Source organism: Pteronotus mesoamericanus, unplaced genomic scaffold (genome assembly GCF_021234165.1).
Source record: "Pteronotus mesoamericanus isolate MK-2021 breed Mesoamerican mustached bat unplaced genomic scaffold, CSHL_Meso_final scaffold_174, whole genome shotgun sequence".
Lineage (NCBI taxonomy): Eukaryota > Metazoa > Chordata > Mammalia > Chiroptera > Mormoopidae > Pteronotus > Pteronotus mesoamericanus.
The window spans coordinates 144,937-166,579 of NW_026555309.1; positions in this window are offsets into that span (position 1 = coordinate 144,937).

Consider the following 21,643-nt stretch of genomic DNA (forward strand, 5'->3'; position numbering starts at 1 on the left):
GTCATTTCAGTGTTTAGGAGGTTATTTGTATTCTGCAGGAAGTGGTGAGCTGTGGCCAGCTGTGGTCAACTGTGGCCAACTGTGGAAAGCACCTGAGTAGCTGTGCTGTTGGAAGGTGAATGGGGCAGGTGTGTGTACACTGGTTTCAGGTCAGAGATCATCACCCAGGGATGTGTGCTGTGGAGAGCTTTGTACATGACTCTAGGGAACTACAGAGCTTTTGAGGGGCGAGGGGGAGACACATTCACGAACTGCACATGCATGGATGATAGACATCATCCCAGCACCCCTGTGCATAGAAGAGGGACACTTAGCTAGAGAGGTAGCTGGGCCCAAAGGGCCTTCCAGACTTCGGAGACAAAATGGGTCAAGATGTGGAGGTGAGCAGCAGCTTGGAGTGAGAGTGACTAAGGCACAGCAAATTTGGGTAATGGACTCTGGGCTGCACAGCTTGCCTGCAAAAGTTTGGATGGGTGGACATTGGAGAACTCCAGCCTTAAGTCATCTTCTTGGATTCTCTGAGCAAAATCCTGGGCTGTCGCTCTACTTCCTGGTCAGAAGTTCAGAGCACACCTCAAGAAAGAAATCTTGAGCATTATTAGAAATCTCATTAAAACAAAATAGGAGTACAAAACAATGGGGCTTCACTGATGATGTAATTAAAGGGAACTAGAGCCCTGGTCTTTGGAGAAGGCCTTACTCATCTCATCCTTGATGTTGGGAAAGCTCAGTGGATTGACCATAATCCTGAAAACTAAGAAAGTATTTTTAAAGGGTCGTTTGTGGCAAAGGCTAGGAACAGACAATTAATTTATGATAGAAGATGCAGAATGGGCTAATGATGTATGAAAAATATGCTCAAATTTCATTCTTAGTTAGGGAAAACATTTCTTGCCTTCCAAACTGATACATATTAAAAGAAAGATAATGGCCTCATTGTGGGGGTGGTATAGATTATATACTCCTAGAGAGCAAGTATTTATCAGGAGCTAGAAAGTTATGTGCCCCCTTACCCAATTCCACCTATGGGGCTTTATCTTTACAACATAATTGGCTACCATTTGTTGATTTCAGGAAGGGAAACTGATCACCAGGAGTCAGAGGTTGGAAAAGAGACTTTTGATTGTATTGAATCATGGAAATGTATTACTCTTTCTGGAGATAAGTATATTAATAAAAAATAAATTGATCATTGCCCTGGCTGGGTAGCTCAGCTGGTTAGAGCATCATCCAGATAGGCCAAAGTTGTGGGTTTGATCCCTGGTCAGGGCACATACCAGAAGCAACCAACAAATGTATAAATAAGTGGAACAACAAATTGGTATTTCCCTCTCTCCCTCTTCTTTTTCTCTCTAAAATCAATAAATAAAAATTAAAAAATAAGTTGACCATTAATTTCTAAGAAATATGTGCAGATGGAGTGTTCTACAATCATTTTTTATGAAACATTTTTCAAGGATATAGGAAAATACTTTGAACATAATGTGAGTTTAAAAAGCATGGTGCAAAACTATATAATATGATCCTACATTTTGGTGACAGTTATATTTATATGCACTAGAAGTATTAGAAGTAAATTCACCAACATCTGTGCATTTTTTATTATCAAATAGTGGAATTTTGGTTGATTTTATTTTTCTTTGCCTTTTTGTATTTTCCAAATTTTCTATTATGTGCATGTATTTATTTCATAGCAAAATCTTCCTTAGAGCATACTAAGACATTCCCATTTAAGATGATAGACTAAGCATATGCATTTATAGCCTATTTCTTCCAAAATTCCACTGAAATGAAAGGGAAGATAGAAAAATATGAATAGAAACAATGTGCTAGCAAGAAAGGGACTACCGGTGAAGACTGACTAGAGGTTGGCAAGCAGATGGATCCCATTTCCAGAAACCAGAGCAAAAGATACCTTAACCCAAAACACCCTGGGAAAGCGCTACAGTAATGAGTCATTCTTCCCAACAGAAACCCGGAGTAACTCCAATTCAGTAAACAAAAACAAAGAGTGGAAACAGAACATGGGGCATTGAGATGGAATAAGAATCTTGATGTAAAAGGAAAAAACAATGAAGGTATTGAAATAAAATATAAAAAATTATTTGTAATTCGGTGCTAGGCACGGAACCAGCAATAATTCATTTGACTACATAAAAATATCAACTTCTCTACAGTAAAAAAAATAATAAGCAAAGTAAAATGATAAGCAACAGACTAGGAGAAAATATTTGTATATAAAGAATTAAAATTGATAACTAGCCATAATTTACGGCATTTCTATAAACCAATTTGAGTAAGGCAGTAGGAAGAATGAGTAATGAAATACACAGAAAATTCATAGGTCTATAAATGCAAGTGAACAGATGCTGAATTTCACTGGTTTTCAGGAAAATACAAATTGAAAAGGCATATCTTTTTTTATCCTTTGATACTGAGATATTAAGCAGTTAAATATAGCCATGGCTGGTTTGGCTCAGTTGGATTATCAGGGCAAATCCCTGGGTTGAGGGTTTAATACCTGTCCCAGATTGTAAGATCCCCTGTCCAGGCATGTACAAGAGGCAACCAATTTATGCTTCTCTCTTGCATTAATGTTTCTCTCTCTCCCTTCCTCTCCCTCTAAAAGCAATGAAAACATGTCTTTGGGTGAGGATTAAAAAAAGAGTTAGAATTCAGGAGTGGTGAGGCTGTGGGAACACAGGCATTATCAAGCATTGTGAGTGGGAGTGTAAATTGGTGTATCCTTCGTGGAAGGCAGGTGTACCTATCTCGCCTTTTGAATTTTGAATCTGCCCTTTCATATATAGGGCTTCATCATAGGAATGTTGACATTTGTGCAGAAAGAATTCTCATTGGGGTTCTTTTGCAATGCTTTAAAAAAAGAAATAGAAACTGCTTAAATGCACATCTATGCCATTAATCATGGTGTGGTCATATAATAGAACTCTATGAAGCTGACAAAAAGAATGAATTTAGATTATATTTACTGGCAGGGAAATGTCTCCAGGATGTGTTAAGTGAAAAAAAATACAGAATACTTCATTGAAGTTAAGTTTATGTTTATATTGTGTGTGTGTGTGTGTGTGTGTGTTTGTATGTGTGTGTGAAATACAGATGAAAATGCATAGAGGGAGAGCTGATGCATGAACAGCATGCTGTTCACAAAGGGTACCCCTGGAGGCGAGCAGAATTCAGTGAGGCTCATGGAGGGAGGCTTCCTGTGTTACAGATATTTCTGTATCATTCGGCTTTTTACAAATGTCACGCATTATTTTATATTAAAAAACCCAAAATAATGTTAGAAATGTTCATACTTTTTGTTTTAAAAATACTTATTTTAAGAACATATTGTCTTTGGGGGTTACTTTGCAAAATAGTGGAAGAAGTCTCGTCACCAGATGACACACTCAGAATGTATTAGGTTTACCGAAATGTATTATTTTGGGATACTGTCTTGATTTTGGTAGATTATAAAATTCTCAGAGAAGAACAGAGTTAGCTTGAAGCTGGATTTCTTTGTTCCATGACCAGAGGAAAGCAGTGTTAGCCGCGACAGAGCGAGGAAACAAATACACCTGACTCTGGTGAAAACAGGAAGGACAACACATAAGAATAGGTCATGCAAGAATTGAAGGAAGCAGGTGAGAATTGTGCTGCCGCCTTCTTAGGGAGAGTAACCATATACCAAAGGAACTCAAAAGTTTCAGAAAGCTAAGACCCAGGGAAGAACAGTGATAGGGCTGGGCACATGACGGGAATTCCTGTGGACTACATTTCTCAGAGGGCTGGTCACCCAGCCAAGCACTCCTCAGTCTGCCTCTCCTGGAACAAGACAAAAGGTTGTGTTGTTGTAAGTTTGTTTTTGTTTCTCTCTCTATTCCAAGATCATCATCACCTCTAATAAACTTGTTTTTTCTTTCTGAGTAATCATAGCGTGAGTGGCACGGTAATGAGATTATGTAGATTTGACCTGGTTTGTTGTGCCAAGGTTGCTTAAATCATGTTGGAAGAGAATTCAAACACAGCCAGTGTCTAAGAGCACAGATTAAATATTCTCCTCTTTTTATTTTGCCGTTCTCTTCTTGGATTTCTTTTCTCCTTTGATTCTATCTTTGATCAGTGGAAATACTACTAGTGAAGGCTGTTACGTGTCTGTATTAGCTAGAGAAAAAGTTGTTGGTGGGCCTGTGATCAGGATGAGGAGCAAGACAGGCAATCTGCTCCTCGCCACGCCCCCTACCCTATAAGCTTTATTGAGGTGTAATATACATTAAAATTCACCCATTTTAACTGTACAGTTTAGGTTTTATTTAATAAATTTACATAGTTGTACCATTAGTTGTGCATTATTGGAGTGCATTCCATCACCCCAGTAAGTTCATTTGGGAGATTTTAAACCAACTATTTGGCTTGAATTTATTGGGAAGTGGAGGAAACACATGTGGCATAAACTCTAGTCCCAAACACACTATTTCTTTCTGGGGCACACTCCTTGTTCCCCAGTTCACCCTCAGGCAGTGTAATCGTTCTGGGATTTTGGGTTCATGTGGATGTTTCCCAGTCCACCCCCCTGGCTTTTACAGGTCTCATGTTTTTGTCTCTTCTGCCCAGTACATGAGCACCTAGGAGAGCCCGATACATTTCCCTCCCCTGCCTCCTGACAGACAATAGCACAAGATAGAGTTAACTCACGATTTTTACTTTCTTGTTATGGATCTCCTTTTCCAAATAGTTCTGCTAATTCTTTTAAAAGATTAGTTAGTTTGTTGTTGTTTTTTTTCAATTTAGAATTTTTAGATCCACACCGGAAATCTTTCTCTGGACATCTAGTCCCCCATATAATCAGAAATGGAAGCCATCATATTCATTCTTAAAAGTTTTTTTTTTTTTTTTTCCATTTTAAAATAATACTGAGTTCTGCCTTATCCATGGTTTGGCTTCCTATGCTTTCAGTTACCTGTGATCAACTGCAGTTCAAAAATATTCAATGGAAAATTCTAGAAATAAACAATTTATAAGTTTTAAATTGCCTGCCATCCTGAGTCGCATGATGGAATCTCTAGTTCCCTTGTTGCATCATGCTGGGATATGAATCATGCCTTTGTCCAGAGTCTCCAAGCTGTATAGGATCCCTGCCCATTGGTCACTTAGTAGCTCTCTCTGTTATCAGATACACTGAGAGGATATCTCAGTGCTCATGTTCAAATCACTCTTATTTCATTTAATAATGGTCCCAAAGTACAAGTATAGTGATGCTGGCAATTCAGATATGCCAACGAGGAAAAGGTGAAAGTTCTTAATAAAGTATCTCACATCATCACAAGAAAGGTGAATGCAGTACAATAAGATTTTGAGAGAGAGACCCCATTCACACAACTTTCATTACAATATATTGTTATAATTGCTCTATTTTATTATGTTATTATTAATGTCTCACTGTGCCTAATTTATAAATTAAACTTTATCATAAGAATCCATATATAGGAAAAAACATTGCATATGTAGGGTTTGTTACTATACACAGGTTCAGGCATCTACTGAGGGTCTTGAATATATACCCCCACGGGTAAGAGGCGACTACTGTATTCAGAATATTTCAGCAATTTTCTGTCTCAGCAGAAACTGAGGAGAAAACTGAATGGCTGGCTTGTGGTCAGAAGCTGACGGGCAACACCAGCATGTGATAACAGCACACGGTCATCACCTGTCTGTTGATCTGTTCCATCTGTCAAGGAAAGTTCAAATATGTCAGTATAGAAACTGCAGGTGATGAAATTCAAATGTAGAAAAGGCAAAATGTGATGAACACAATTTTGACCTGGGTTTATAGAATGTTAGAGCTGGGAAGCATTTTGGAAATGAGTTAAATCCAGAAGTTTTCTAACTGTGGTTTTGCAGAAGTATTGGGATGGTGAAAATGTTTATTTGGTTTTTTCCGTAAGATGGCTCTAGTAGCGCTTAGTTGTCTTTAACTTCATTTGAAACAATTTTGTTAAATTGTATTGTGACAGCTGTCATATCAGCGTGCATTTTTAAAAAAACTTATCAAAATGGGTGAATTTTTGTGTAGCCATTTTAATACTGAAATGGAAGAGAATTTTTGGCATATTATGCTTTATTATTTCAAGAAAGGTAAAACTGCAACTGAAATGCAGTAAGATTTGTGCAGTGTATGGAAAAGGTGCTGGGAGTGATTAAATGTGTCAGAAGTGGTTTATGAAGTATCGTGCTGGAGATTTCTCACTGGATGATGCTCCATGGTTGGGTAGACAAGTTGAAATTGATAGCGATCAAATGGAGACATTAATTGAGAACAATCAACATTTATACCACATTGGAGATAGCCGACATACTCAAAATATCCAAATCAATAAAGTTATTGGTGAAAATGATAAATGTGTCTTTTATTTTATGGAAAAAACTAAAGAGACTTCTGGAACAACTAAATAACTTAGGTGATCACCACCCAGTTAGTTTAGTTCTGACATGAATGTCTTCTATATTAGGGACTAGTGAGTGGCTATGAGTTTAGGCCCTGGAATCAGCGTGTGCTGGATAGAGGTGCAGCAACTTGTTTTTGAGATCTAGGTCTTCCCCACAGTGGCTATTTGGCGCTGGGTAAGCTGCTACTTCACCTCTTGGTGCTTTGGTTTTCTTATCCATAAAGTGGACATCACAACACATACCCTGTGCTGGTTCTTGTGAGGAATAAATCGTTGTAATGGAAAAAATATCAATAGGTAACCCTTACTAAGTACTTGCAATGTGCCAGGCTCTTTTTTGAATTCTGTGCATGTATTGATCAGTGTTTTATTACGGATTAGAATCCTGAAGCACAGAGAGCTTGACTTGCCCAGAGTTACAGTGGGCAGTCAGTGGCACCAAGGCTGGATTCCAAACAGGGCCATAATCTTGACTGCAGTGCTCTCTTGCCAATCATCACGAGCGATAAAATATTGGGAACTCTAATATATCGAGCATTTACTATGTGCCGTGCACTGTGCTAAAAGCTTTTCATGGATTATTGTAATGCATTTCCTACATCAAGTCTTTGAGTTGTGACATGCTATTATTTACTTTCATTTTATTTATTATTTACAAATAAGAAAACTGGAGCCTAGTGACCTGGGCAAAGGTCAGCTAGTTTGTAAGTTGGGAATTGAATTTGGACTAGCCACCACGTGGCTTCTCTTGCAGGAGACTGAGCACAGTATGTGTGACACAGCAGCAGAGACAGCTTTGAGGCTGCACAGTGTCCTGTGCTAAGAAGGACACTGTACTTAGGGCAGTGCACTGCCTCTGCTGTCCGGAAGTTCATCATTGCTTATCTTTGAACTTGTGCTTTGTAAGCTGAGTTTGATGGGACAACAGAGCGTATGAATGTGCATATAGAACTGTTGTCCAGCAGCCACCCACACATGCAGCAGGCAGTGCATATGTAGCAGTTGGCTCTGCATGCATGTGCGTGCCTTGGGGCAGATCGGGGTGCCACGGGGCCCTAAGCAGGTGGCTGGGCCTGGCCCTGTGCTCAGATTGGTGGTGGTACAGGTGGCAGCAGCAGCAGAAGTAGAAAACATTTTTCATTTGAAGTTTCACATGAACCAATTATTATGGGGAAGACAATTTTATAATTAATTTCTTCTTTGTAGTTGAAGATACAGTGACAGAATCCCTAAACAAGCATTTTGAATTATGTACAGAATCATGAAGTACATTTTGGTTCCTTGTACAATATTCATAAGTTATAGGAAATGTCAGAGGAAACATTAAAATGCCACTGTGTACATTTGCACTTAAATGAAGGCTTACATGCATCTCATTTGTAGGAGGCATTAGATATTTTTAGAAAGCTTGTTCCATGAGATTAATCAGGTCTAGATTTACTCAAATTTATGTTTCAAAATAATTTATCGGAAATTTATCCTAATGGTGTCATAGTCTATAACATTCTTTTGATAGTTCCAGTAACAATTGTATCAGCAGAAATTTTCTTCTCAATGTTAAAAAAGTTATTAGAAATTACTTGCAATCTTTTATTTGTCTAGGGGACAGATGCCACTTTCAGTTATATTGATCAAAAATGAAGTTGCTAAAAGTATAGATTTTGATGATCTAATGAATGAATTTGCAAAAAAGTCAGAAAAATGTTATGACCAACTAAGTTATCATACTAATAAAGTATTACTTATTGTATTATATAAATTATGAAACCAAAATTTTTTGTAATTTGTAAGTATGTTGTTATTCATGTATCAGAATTATCACTGTTTTATAAGTAAAATATTTTTTAAAAAGCAGCTTTATATTTTGGTACCATTTATGGCTCTTTTTCCCTGCTTTTTGAATAGTGGGTCCTGATTTTTATTGGGCACTGGGTTCTGTACCTTCCTTCCCAGTCTTGCATACATCCACGCTCAGGTCGCTCTTCGCTGGAGCGCCTTGAAACTGACTGGGACCATGGTATTTCAAGAACACATCTCCTGCTCCTGAACCTGAGGTGGTTGCTGGAGACATCTCTTCTTCATTTTTAAGTGTATTTTAAATTAATTAATCAATACTGTTACTCATTATAATATTTAACAACACAATAATGAATATTAATTGATATTATTAATAAAATATTAAATAATTTTAATTAATTACTGTGTACTGTCCTTACTGTTTTCTTTGCTCTGCCTTCCGGATTTTTCCCCCGTTCATCCATGTAATCCAGGTATAGGAGTCTTCCTTGGGCTGATTCTGCTTCCATCCTGAATGTGCTTAAAGGCTGTACGTAACATTTTTCATTAACAGCATTACCCAGGACACAGCCATTTTCACAGAGGAATGAGTGAAACATGTTGTGAACAGATGGGACAGGTAATTCTTACATATAACACACAGGAGCTACAATAAAATCTCCCAAATCAGTGGTTTGTCCTTGCCATGAAAGTTCCTTCTCTGTCTAGCTGGTTTATCACAATGTTCTTTCTCCACATGGTCGCTTGGGAACCCTTCTAATGCCCTAAGCAATTCAGATCTAGCCCTGAGCTTGCAATACCCATGTGAACCAAAGGCAAGTGGCGAACCTGGCTGAGAGTCCCCTGCTCTCAGGCCTACCTCTTGGTTCAGGGAGGGCTTATTACGCATTCCAAGAAGTTTCTAAAATTTCTTCCAGCAGAAGCATGTTTCATCCTCGGGCATAATTCTCCTTTTTTTTTTTGGCCTCTCCACTTACCTTTCATTGTTTTTCTTCCAAATTCTGCAGTTACCCTCAGACACTATTTCCTTTTCTCTTACTGAGTTCTGTTTGTGAGTCAAAAGTACATTCAGTAATTTCACAAATATTTATGTTTTGCACTTAGATTCTCAGTAAATATTTATTGCAAGAATGAACCCTAAGTATAGATTTTTCAGGGTCAGAAGGGCTCCAGATAATGTAGTCATTTAATCTTTGATTTTCAGAAGTGGAAACTCCATTTCTCAATAGTCATTTTTATCTCACGCAGCTGTTATTATTAGAAAGTTCTTCTGTTAAGCCAAAATATACCCCCTTTCCAATATCAAGGAAAAGGAAAGGCCTACTTTAAATAAAAGACTTATGCAAAAGAAAGAGCTCTCATTTTCCAAAGCTCTTGGAAGTTTCTTTGAGTCATCACAAGCTTCTCCTGTCTCCTGATCCTTTAAATTTTTTCAAGCATTTGGTTTAAAATTGTCTAATCATTATTAAATACTGTTCACGTATTTTAATTTTTAACATTTTTCACTGTTTGTTATTGCATTAGATTAGGAAAACTTTTGTGGGATGATAGCAACTACCACTTACAATGTCATTCTGTTGTATACATGAATCTGCATTTCCCCAATCTGACATTCCCACGAAGTGTTTTAAGTACAGTGAGTGGGTAATCTGAGACTTTACATGTAAAGTGCTATGGTAACTGGGGTGCTTTTTGAAAATTTGATGGACAAAAAATAATAGAAATAAAATTTTGGACACAATTCAATTTTGCTTTTTAAATATATATATATATTTTATTGATTATGCTATTACAGTTGTCCAATTTTTTTCTCCCCTTTATTCCCCTCCACTCCGCACCCCTCATCCCACCGGTATTCTCCTCCCCCTTAGTTCATGTCCATGGGTCGTACATATAAGTTCTTTGGCTTCTCCATTTCCTATACTATTCTTAACCTCCCCCTGTCTACTTTGTACCTACTATTTGTGCTTCTTATTCCCTCTACCTTTCCCCCATTTGCCCCCTCCTCCTCTCCTCTGATCTCCATTTCTGTGATTCTGTTCCTGTTCTAGTTGTTTGCTTAGTTTGTGTTTTTGTTTATAGGTTCACTTGTTGATAGTTGCGAGTTTGTTGTCATTTTACTGCTCATAGTTTTTGATCTTTTTCTTAGATAAGTCCCTTTAACATTTCATGTAATAAGGCGGTGGTGGTGATGATGAATTTCTTTAACTTGACCTTATCTGGGAAGCACTTTATCTGCCCTCCCATTCTAAATGATAGCGCTGCTGGATAGGGTAATCTTGGATGTAGGTCCTTGCCTTTCATAACTTTGAATACTTCTTGCCAGCTGCCTCTTGCCTGCAAGGTTTCTTTTGAGAAATCAGCTGATAGTCTTACAGGAACTCCTTCAGAGCCAACTGTCTCCTTTGCTCTTGCTGCTTTTAAGATTCCCTCCTTATTTGTAATCTTGGGTAATGCAGTCATGATGTGCCTTGGTGTGTGCCTCCTTGGGTCCAACTTCTTTGGAGCTCTCTGAGCTTCCTGGAAGTCTATTTCCTTTGCCAGACTGGGGAAGTTCTCCTTCATTATTTGTTCAAATAAGTTTTCAATTTCTGGCTCTTCCTCGTCTCCTTCTGGCACCCCTGTGATATGGATGTTGGAACGTTTAAAGTTGTCCCAGAGGTTCCTAAGCCTCTCCTCATTTTTTTGAATTCTTGTTTCTTCATTCTGTTCTGGGTGATTGTTTATCTCTTCCTTCTGCTCCCAATCACTGATTTGAGTCCCGGTTTCCTTCTCTTTACTGTTGGTTCCCTGTGTATTTTTCTTTATTTCACTTTGCATAGCTTTCACTTTTTCCTCCATTCTGTGACCATACTCAGCCACTTCTGTGAGCATGCTGACTACCAGTGTTTTGAATGGTGTATCTGATAGGTTGGCTATCTCTTCATTGCTTAGTTGTATTTTTTTTTTTCTGGAGCTTTGATCTGTTCTTTCATTTGGGCCATATTTCTTTATCTTGGCACTCCTGTTACACTGTAAGGGGCGGACCTTGGGTGTTCCCCAGGCGAGGGCAATCCGGGCAGCTGCATTGTGGTGCTGTATGGAGGGGAGAGGTCAGAAAGGGAACAGTGTTGCTTGCTCAGTTCTCACCCTGCTTTCAGTCACTTCCCCTGCTACCCCCAAGAAAATTGGGTCATTCTGATGCTGATTCCCAGGTGGGTGGGTTTGTGCATGTTCTAGGGCCCTGTGGGTCTCTCCAAGGAACTCTCCCGCGAGGCTGGCAGTTTCTCCCACTGCCACAACTCCCACAGGTTTTTACAGCCAGAGGTTTTGAGACTTTCTTTTCCCACAAAGGAACCCTGGATTGAGCAGTCTGTCTCACTCCCTAGTTGTTCCTTCTGGTTTATGTGCACGCAAACGTGGGACTGCTCGGTCCACCAGCTGCTGTCCTGTCCTGCGTCCTCTCCATCCTGGCTGCCTGTCTTTTCCCCTCCTACCAACCTGGATGAATATTTCTTCTTTAACTCCTTGGCTGTTGGACTTCCATACAGTTTGGTTTTCTGGCAGTTCTGGTTGTTTTTCTGTTTTTAAATTTGTTGTTGTCCTTCTTTTGGTTGTGCACGGAGGCAAAGTATATCTACCTATGCTTCCATCTTGGCTGGAAGTCTACCGTTGTCTTTTTTTTCCTGCTCTCAAAGGAAAAGCTTTCAGCTTTTCACCATTGAGTATGATGTTAGCTGTGGGTTTATCATAGGGCTTTTTATGTTGAGGTAAGTTCCCTCTATAAAATTTATTTTCTTTACATCTTTGTTTCTGTTGTTATTAAAAAATAATGTGTAAGAATTAATAATATGTGAGTAAGTTCTATAAAATAAAAAAGCTGTTATGAGGGGGATAAGGGGCATATAATTTAGAATTGGGTGGGGTGGTCAGTGATAGACTCCCAGAAGAAGTGACAAAAATGAGGCCCAAAGGAGTAGGAATTAACTAGGTAAAGAGTAAAGAGGAAGAGCAGAGGATCTAAAAAAGCCATAGATACTGAAGAACTAAAAAGAAAACCAGTGTGTCTGAGTAGAGTTGTTTCTGAATCACCTCCCAAATTCAGGTTTGTGGACCTGATGCACTAGTAAGCCAAAACACTGAGACACTGGTTCTAGGAGACAGAGAAAGGTTTACTCAATTTGGCCAAAGGGAGAGGATGGGAGAGCAGGATCTCTTAAATCCATCTCTCTGTACAGAGTTCTCGTGTGGCTGGGGAATAAGGGAGGTGTTATATCAGGGATCTGAGAGAGAAGTCTGCGCTTTAGTCACAGATAACACTTTCTCATCAGACTCTCGGGTATCAACTGCTGTCACAGCTACCTGAAGACATTCTTTCCTTCTGAAAAACACTCATAAATTCTCCTGGAGACCCTGGAATTATCCTTCTGCTTGACAAAGAAATACCACATTAGCAACTTGTGACTACATTCTTGGGAACAAAAGAAGTTGAGCAGAAAGATCAGTTAACATATGAACATAGGCCTAATTAAGATTTAAATTATTTAATTCTACCTGAAAAATACTAGGAGGATTAAAATCACAAGGGGCTTGTGTACAAGTGAGAAAACGAAAGTAAAGTCAGATAAAGTTGGAAACTGTATGTACAGTTTTTCTTTCCAGAGGAAGCATTTATCCTAAAAATAAAAGGGCTTTTCAAAGGGAGAGGTAACAAGCATTTACTTAAGATCAAAGAATAGTTATTCAGCAAGCGCTAGTGTTCTGGTTAGGAGACAAAACAAGGGATATTTATGAGAAAGGAAGGAGGACATTACTTTTGCTGTGTATAATGCACACCCGTGTTTACGGCCCAAACTTTAAGGAAAAAAATCTTTCATTTTAATTTTTAATTCAATTTTATATGTATATTTAGATACTTGGTTTTGTATTATAAAAGAATTGTAGCATTTATTGAACATGTTATGGTATAAGAAATTTAATGTAACAAATAATTACAAAACACAAAAACAGATACAAGCTATTTCAGAAAATACCCATGTATAATGTATATCCTTATTTTTCCCTCAGAAATTTGAGCAAAAAAGTGCACATTATACATGGCAAAATATAGTACATCAATAGAAGGAAGGCATTTCCTTTGGTGTAGATAACCCAATAGAATGATGGTTATTGTAAAAAATATTTGAAATTTTCAGTCCAGCAACAATCAGTACAGAGGTCAGAATTTCTGCTTTCTTGTTTTTTTTTTGCAAATAGTTCTTTGGAACATAAGGCTGCTTTAGGCCAAATCCAAAGGTTGTTTTGCCCTTTTTTAACAATTCAAACATTAGAGGCATAAAATGTGCAAAGGAATTCCTCTGGGATGTCTATTTGGCTCCATTTTAAAGTAGCTCCATTTATTATCTTTTTAAATTGTTAACCATTTGCCAGCACATCACTGTTTATTGTATGCTTCTTTTGTTTCATCAAAATTCTTCACAATAAATATTTTTAAATAAAAATAATAAATAAGGAGATCCAAGATGGTGGTGGGGCAGGTGGAAGCCACATTACCACTGCCAAGGACCAAACTAGACTCCAACTAAAGTATAGAAAAATCATCCTGAATAACCAACTAAACACTAGCTGGAGAGAGGACTTACAACCAAGGACTTATGGAAGGAATCACATTACCACAATGAGAATGGTAGGAAGTACAGAGGTGGGAGAGGGCAGGCTAGTACCCATGGGAAGCAGCCGAAGTTCCAGAGGGATATTTCAGCAATTTGGGGGTTCCCCCAAGAAGTGTGCAATCTAATCTCCAAGCTTTCCTCCCCAGCCTAGAGCACCAGAACCAGGAAAGGAATCCCCAAAACACCAATGCACAAAATTTGGTTTGCAGGCACTAACCCTGGGCTCCAGAAGAGGGAAGGCAGAGAAGACTAGAACCAAATGAGCAGAGTCTGGAGTTGGTGGCTCTGGGGAGAGAGCTGAAGGGTCAACTGCCAGGATACCTGTGCTCATTCATTTCCCATACTGCAAAAGCCATATTTCTCAGGCAGCATTCTCTCCTCCATGTGGCATCAGCCTGGGGGAAAGCAATAGCCATCCACAGGAATCTCTCTCATCCCTCCCTGTGGAGTTTAAGCTAGGCTGCTGAGGAGTACAGTTGGAGGCTACCTCAGTGAGTAGCCTAACAGAAAGCCTGCAAGTGAAGGTAGATCTCTGGGGCCTCTGAGACTTTACCTGACCCTCTCCCAGGCCCAGGGCTGGTAAAAGCCAGTCCTGGTATGCAGCTTTGTTCTTTCTGTACACATCCAGATACAGCAGATGGAGCCACAAACTGTGGATCACTGATAGTTCCAAATAGGCTCTCCAGGGCCAGCGCCAGTCAGCATCTGACATAGATCTGCACCAGAGTCTTTGCAGATCTACCTAATCATAGAAACAAACCCAAAGAGGAAGCCAAAGTGGAGAGACAAAGAAACAGGCCTCAAATGAAAGAACAAAAGAATTCTCCAGAAGAAGAACTAAATGGAGTCAAGCAATTTAACAGATAAAGAGTTTAGAGTAATGATTATAAGGATGCTCAACAGCATGTAAAAAGTCAAAGAAACCAGAAAAAAGAACTAGTCAAAAATAAAGAATGTTATATCTGAAATAAATAATACACTGGAAGGAATAAACAGAGAGCTAGATGAAGCAAAGGACTGAATCAGCAATTTGGAAGACAAGGTAGAAAAAAAACAACCAAGAAGAACAGCCAAAAGAAAAAAGAATTTTAAAAATGATGAGATTTTAAGAAATTTTTGGAGCAACATGAAGCATAACAACATCCACAACATGGGAACAACAGAAGAAGAGAGTGAGCAAGGGATCAAGGACTTATTTGAAGAAATAATGACTGAAAACTTCCTTAACATGGTGAAGGAAAAAGACTCAGAAGTCTAGGAAGTGCAGAGTCCCAAAAAAGATGGATGCAAAAAGGCCCATTCCAAGACACATCATAATTAAAATGGCAAAGCTTAAAACAAGAAGAAAAACCTTAAAGGTCACAAGAGAAAAGCAGTTAGTTACCTGCAAAGGAGTTCTGATTAGACTGTCATCTGATTTCTCAACAGAAACATTTCATGCCAGAAGGGATTGGCATGAAATATTCAAGGTGATGAAAAGCAAGGAAGTACAACCAAGGCTACTTTACCCAGCAAGGCTAGCATCTAAAATTGAAAGACAAATAAACAGCTTCCCAGACAAGGAAAACACTAAAGGAGTTTGTTACCACCAAATCAGTACTGCAACAAGTGTTATAAGACTTGCTTTAAGAAGAGAAAGAAAAACAAACAAAAAACAGGAAAATAGTAAAGAATAAAATAGCAATAAATATGTATCTATCAATAATCAACTAAAATGTAAATGACTTAAATGCTCCAATCAAAGTATGTAGGGTAGCTGAATGGATAAGAAAACAGGGCCTGTATATATGCTGTCTCCAAAAGACCCACCTCAGGACAAAAGACACACACAGACTAAAAGTAAAGTAATGGAAAAAGGTACTTCACGTGAATGGAAAGGAAAAATCAGTTGGGTAACAATAGTTATATCCAACGAAACATTTTAAAACTAAGTCTATAGTAAAAGACAAAGAAGGGCACTGCATAATGACAAAGGGAAAAATTCAACTAGAGTATATAACTCTAGTAAACATTTATGCACCCAAAATAGAAGCACCTAAATATGTAAAGCAAATCTTGATGGACATAAAGGTAGAGATGAAAGAAATACAGTCATAGTTGGGGACTTTAACATCCCATAGACTTCAATGGCTACATCTTCCAGATAGAAAATCAACAAGGAGACAGTGGACTTGAATGACACACTAAAACAAATGGATTTAATAGATAACTTACACAGCATTTCACCCCAAATTGACAGACTGTACATTCTTTTCAAGTGCACATGGAGTGTTTCTAGGATAGACTACATGTTAGGACACAAAGCAAGTCTCAATTTAAGAAGATTGAAATCATATCAAACATCTTCTCTGACCACAATGCTTTGAAACTAGAAATAAATCACAATAAGAAAACTGAAAAATACACAAAGACATGGAAGCTAAATGATATGTTATTAAACAATGAATGGGTCAACAATTATATCAAGGAATAAATCAAAAAATACCTTGAAACAAATGAAAATGAAAACAAAACAACCCAGTGTCTGTGGGACACTGGAAAAGCAACCGTAAAAGGGAAATTTATAGCATTATGGGCCTATCTCAAGAAACAATAAAGAACTCAAATAAACGATCTAACTTTACACTTAAAGGAACTTGAAAAAGAACAAACAAATCCCAAAGTTAGTAGAAGGAAGGAAATAATAAAGATCAGAGCAGGAAAAAATGAAATAGAGTATGAAAAAAATAATACAAATGATCAATGAGTCCAAGAGTGATTCTTTGAAAAGATAAATGAGATTGACAAACCTTTAACCTGACTCATCAACAAAAAACAAAACAAAGCAAGAGCAAGGACCCAAATAAATAAAATGAGAAATGAAAGAGGAGAAATAACAACTAAAATCAAAGAAACACAAAGAATTTTAAGAAAATATTATGAACAACTATATGCCAACAAATTGAATAACCTGGACAAGGCAGATAAATTCCTAGAAACATACAATCTTCCAAAACTAAATCAGGAAGAATCAGAGAATCTGAATAGACAGATTACACTTAGTGAAATTGAAGCAGTAATCAAAAACTCCCAAAAAACAAAAGCCCTGGACCAGATGGCTCCACAGGTGAATTTTATGAGAAGAACTAACACCTCTTCTTCTCAAACTGTTTCATAAAATTCAAGAGGGAAGACTCCCAAGCTGATTTTATGAGGCCAGCATTATCCTAATTCCACAATCAGATAAAGATGCTACAAAAAAAGAAAATTATGGGCCAATATTCCTGATGAACATAGATGCCAAAGTTCTCAACAAAATATTAGCAAACTGAATACAACAATACATCAAAAAGAGTATATACCACAATCAAGTGGGATTTATTCTGGGAATGCCAGCTTGGTACAACATTTGCAAATTAATAAATGTGATTCACCACATAAACAAAATGAAGGATAAAAACCACATGATCTATCAATATATGCCGAAAAAGCACTTGATACAATCCAGTATCCATTTATGATCAAAACTATCAGCAAAGTGGGAATAGAGGGAACATACCTAAACATAATAAAGGCCATATATGACAAACCCACTGCAAGCATCATACTCTATGAGCAAAAACTACAAGTATTCCCCTTAAAATCAAGAACAGACAGGGATATCCACTTTCACCTCTCTTGTTCAACATAGTACTGGAAGTCTTAGCCATAGCAATCAGACAGGAAGGAGAAATAGAAGGAATCCAAATTGGAAAGGAAGAAGTTAAATTGTCATTATTTGCAGATAACATGGTACTGTACATAGAAAACCCCAAAGACTCCACCAAGAAACTACTAGAACTGATAAATTAATTAAGCAAAGTAGCAGGGTACAAAATTAATATCCAGAAATCCAGTTGCATTTTTATATGCCAATAATGAAATAACAGAAATGGAAATTAAGAAAACAATCCCATTCACAATTGCTTCTAAAAGAAATAACCAAGGATTTAAAAGACCTTTACTTGGAAAATTATAAGACACTGAAGAAAGAAATTGAAGATATAAAAAAGTGGAAGCATATACCATATTCATGGATAGGAAGAATTACCATCATTAAAATGTCCCTGCTGCCCAAAGCAATCTAGATTCTTTGTGATTCCTCTCAAGATACCAATGGTGCATTTCACAGAACTAGAACAAATTATTTCAAAAATTTATATGGAAAAACAAACAGCCTGAAATAATAACAGCAATCTGGAGAAAGAAGAACAAAGTTCGAGGAATCAACTTTTTCATATTAAGTTACTTAATATGAAACTATACTATAAGCCCATAGTAATCAAAACATCATGGTACTGGCAGACATATAGGTCAATGGAACAGAACAGAGAGTCCAGAAATAAATCCACACCTTTATAATCAATTAACATTTGACAGAGGGAGCAAGTATATACAATGTACAAACATATTGATTTCATACATTTATATATTTAAAATAATCATCACAATAGCTTTAGCTGACATATGATTACGATTTCATCTTTGTTTTAGGAACATTTAAGATCTGCTCTCTCAGCAACATTCAAGTATATACATAGAGTATTATTAGCGATAGTCACCATGCTGTATGTTAGATCCCCAGTACTTGGTAATCATAACTTTAATCACCATCTCCCCATTTTTCCCATCTCCTAGCCTCTGTTTCTCTCACTTTGGCTTTTTAGATTCCACATATAAGTAATACAGTGTTCATCTTTCTTTGACTATTTCACTTTGCATAATACCATCAAGTTTCATCCAAGTTGTCACAAAAAAAAGATTTCCATATCTTGGCTAGTGTAATTAGTACTACAATGAACACAGAGAACATATGTCTCCATGAGATCCTGATAAATACCCAAAAATGGGATTGCTGGATCATATGGCAGTTCTACTTTTAAATTTTTGAGGAACATCCATATGGTTTTCCATAGTGGCTGAACCAATTTACAGTGCCACCAGCAGTGTACAAGTGTTCTCTCTTCTCCAAATCCTTGCCAACATTTATCTCTTGTCTTTTTGATAATAGTCATTCTAAGAGTTGTGGGGTGATATCTCATCGTAATTTTGCTTTGCATTTCCCTAATGATTAGTGATGTTGTGTACCTTTTCATGTACATGTTGGTCATTTGTATGGTTGTTGGTTTTGTTTTTTTTTTTTGGAAAACAATCTTTTAATAAGTGGTAGAGACCGTTAGGATATAGTCTTAGGGAACTTTTAGTAGTATAAAATATAAGGACTAATTACCAGCATTCAATTATGGGGAATTAATCACATTTCAAGAATCAGCTTAAACAGAATTCCTTGAGGAGGTGTGGTTCAAGTAATAAACATTTATAAAAGTATAAAATGTCAAAGTAATGCCTTTTGGGAGTTTTATGCATATGCTCATTTCATTTCAACTCCAGTTGATTTTTACCAACATCTAATTTTGCTTAATGCTATAAAAATGGTCTAAAATATAGACACATTATACATACTCAAGATTTTTTGATAAAATATTTTTTTCAATTTTGCTTCTTAATAATAGAACAATTACTTGATATTTGGAGTGAAGATGAGGGAAGAAAAAATATAAAATCAATTCCTTTCATAAGTCCAGACCATCACATAGCAGAAAATCAATAAAGTCAGTGATTTCACTCTATTAATCAAGTATATTAGCTCTGGTCCCAAATATTGGTCATGAGAGAAAATACAATCCAGTTCCTAATATTTGTATTTTGCTTGAATATTTACAGTTATTGCTATATTGCTATTAACTTCCATATCTGAAAGTTAGTAAGTAATGCTCATGATGACTACAAAAAATAACACTCTGATTACATAACTTTTTATTGTTATTCCAGGTACCCACTTCTGTTGCTTTTACTGGATCAGAAGTACATGGCCCAAAGAATTGTAAATGCTGTTTTAGAGGAACAGCTTTACTTAATAATGCCCAGATTTGTGTATATTGCATTTGTCCTTAAACAGTAAGTTAAAAATTATTTCTCTATCATTTTGGCTATTTTTAACAAATTGTCCCATGTTTGCTACCTCTTTTGCCAGAAAGAAACTTCATATTTTTTTATAATGGTAAAGGAAGAACTTTCATAGTGCAAGGACAATTTATTGGACTATTGCTGTGTCTTGGTTTTTCCAGACACTGAGAAAATTAGGCCACCTATTAGGCCTCAAAGACTACAAATTATTTACTTCAAGAGAAACAAATAGCACCTAAATTATTTTTGTTGCTGTTGTTGGTTAAATCTTTTGGTTCAAGTAATGTAGAATTCTATTTTAAACACAAAGAACAAAAAAGCATGAGTGTATTGCCAGAAAAATATTAAGGATGTCTGGCAAGTTCATTGTTTCCTTTAGCAAAAGAGCACCTACAACTTCATACAAGCCAATGCTGTAAGTTCCAGAGCGATTGTGGATGAATTTGGCCTAGGTCCACTGTGTTCGATGGGGAAAAAAAGAGAATATTAAAACATTCACCAGGTGCTTACATGTGCTAGATTATGTGATAGCTTTGCATGCATTTTATCACACTTAGGGAATCTCGGGCTTAATGAGCATAAGTAATTTATGCAGAGTTAACCAGCTAAATGCGGGAACAAAGTTGCAAACCAAAATTTCAAATCCATTACAGATCTTAAACTCTGACCATCAGGATATACTCCTCCCCTTCTGTAAATTACTGGCACAGTAGAAAACACAACTAGTGATTCACTTTTGTAAAATTATTAATAGGTCTAGTACTTCTGTTACTATATTTATACCTTATGCAAAATAGTTTTGTGACATGTTAGGTTTATTCATGCATTCACTGAACATGTACACACATGGGAAGTTATAACATGGCACCTTTATTTCATCCATACTTAAGAGCTGCCCTGACTAAGCAGCTGTGTCAAAGTTTCGGATACCTTTGTAGCACTCATCACACCTATGGTCACTTGTATAACATCTATCCTCATTGCTAGATTGCCTGTTCCCTGAGAACAGTACATATTTTCTGAATTGTTGCCAGCTCCAAACTCCAGGCTTAATGCAGTGCCTAGCACAGAAAATGCACACAATAAATATTTGCTAAATTGAGTTGAGCAGGACTGAGCTGATCGAAGCAGAACTAAGCTGAAGGTGCCACTCCTCTGTCTTCAAGGAACTAAAGCAATCATTGGTTCTCAGCCTCAGGTGTACATTGGAATCACCTGGAGAACATTGAAAACTGATGCCTGGGCCCTGTCCCAAGAAATTCTGCTTAAGATGATCTGGTTCCCTTTCTCATTTTTGCTACCATTTGTTAGTCTAGTAAATAAGGATGTATGTAAGTCTTTCTACAGAACTCAGTGAGTATAATCTATGAATAAATTGTGGCTGAGCATTGGGATTTCCCCGAACTCCCAGGATGTAGGACAGCACTCAGTGCAGGTGACGTAGCATTCCTCTGTTCATCCCTTTCATTTAGTGATGTGTCCACAGCATGAATCGGGACGTCACACTTGGTACAGTTTGAAAGTAATCATTGCAAAGAAGTCTCTTTGACTCCTCTAAAAGGATTATGATTTCTTTTACACTTTTCCCTAGAATAATATCTGCAAAGATGTTAATTGCCATTGCTGAGTACTTTGGCATGGACACTTGCATGGTCTCTTTCAGAGGGAGAAAGAAAGCAAATGAAGTTCAGACTGAAACCGAGAAGGAGCACCAAAGCTGAAGCCGCAGATGTCATAATGAAAGACAGTGTTATGAGGACAAAC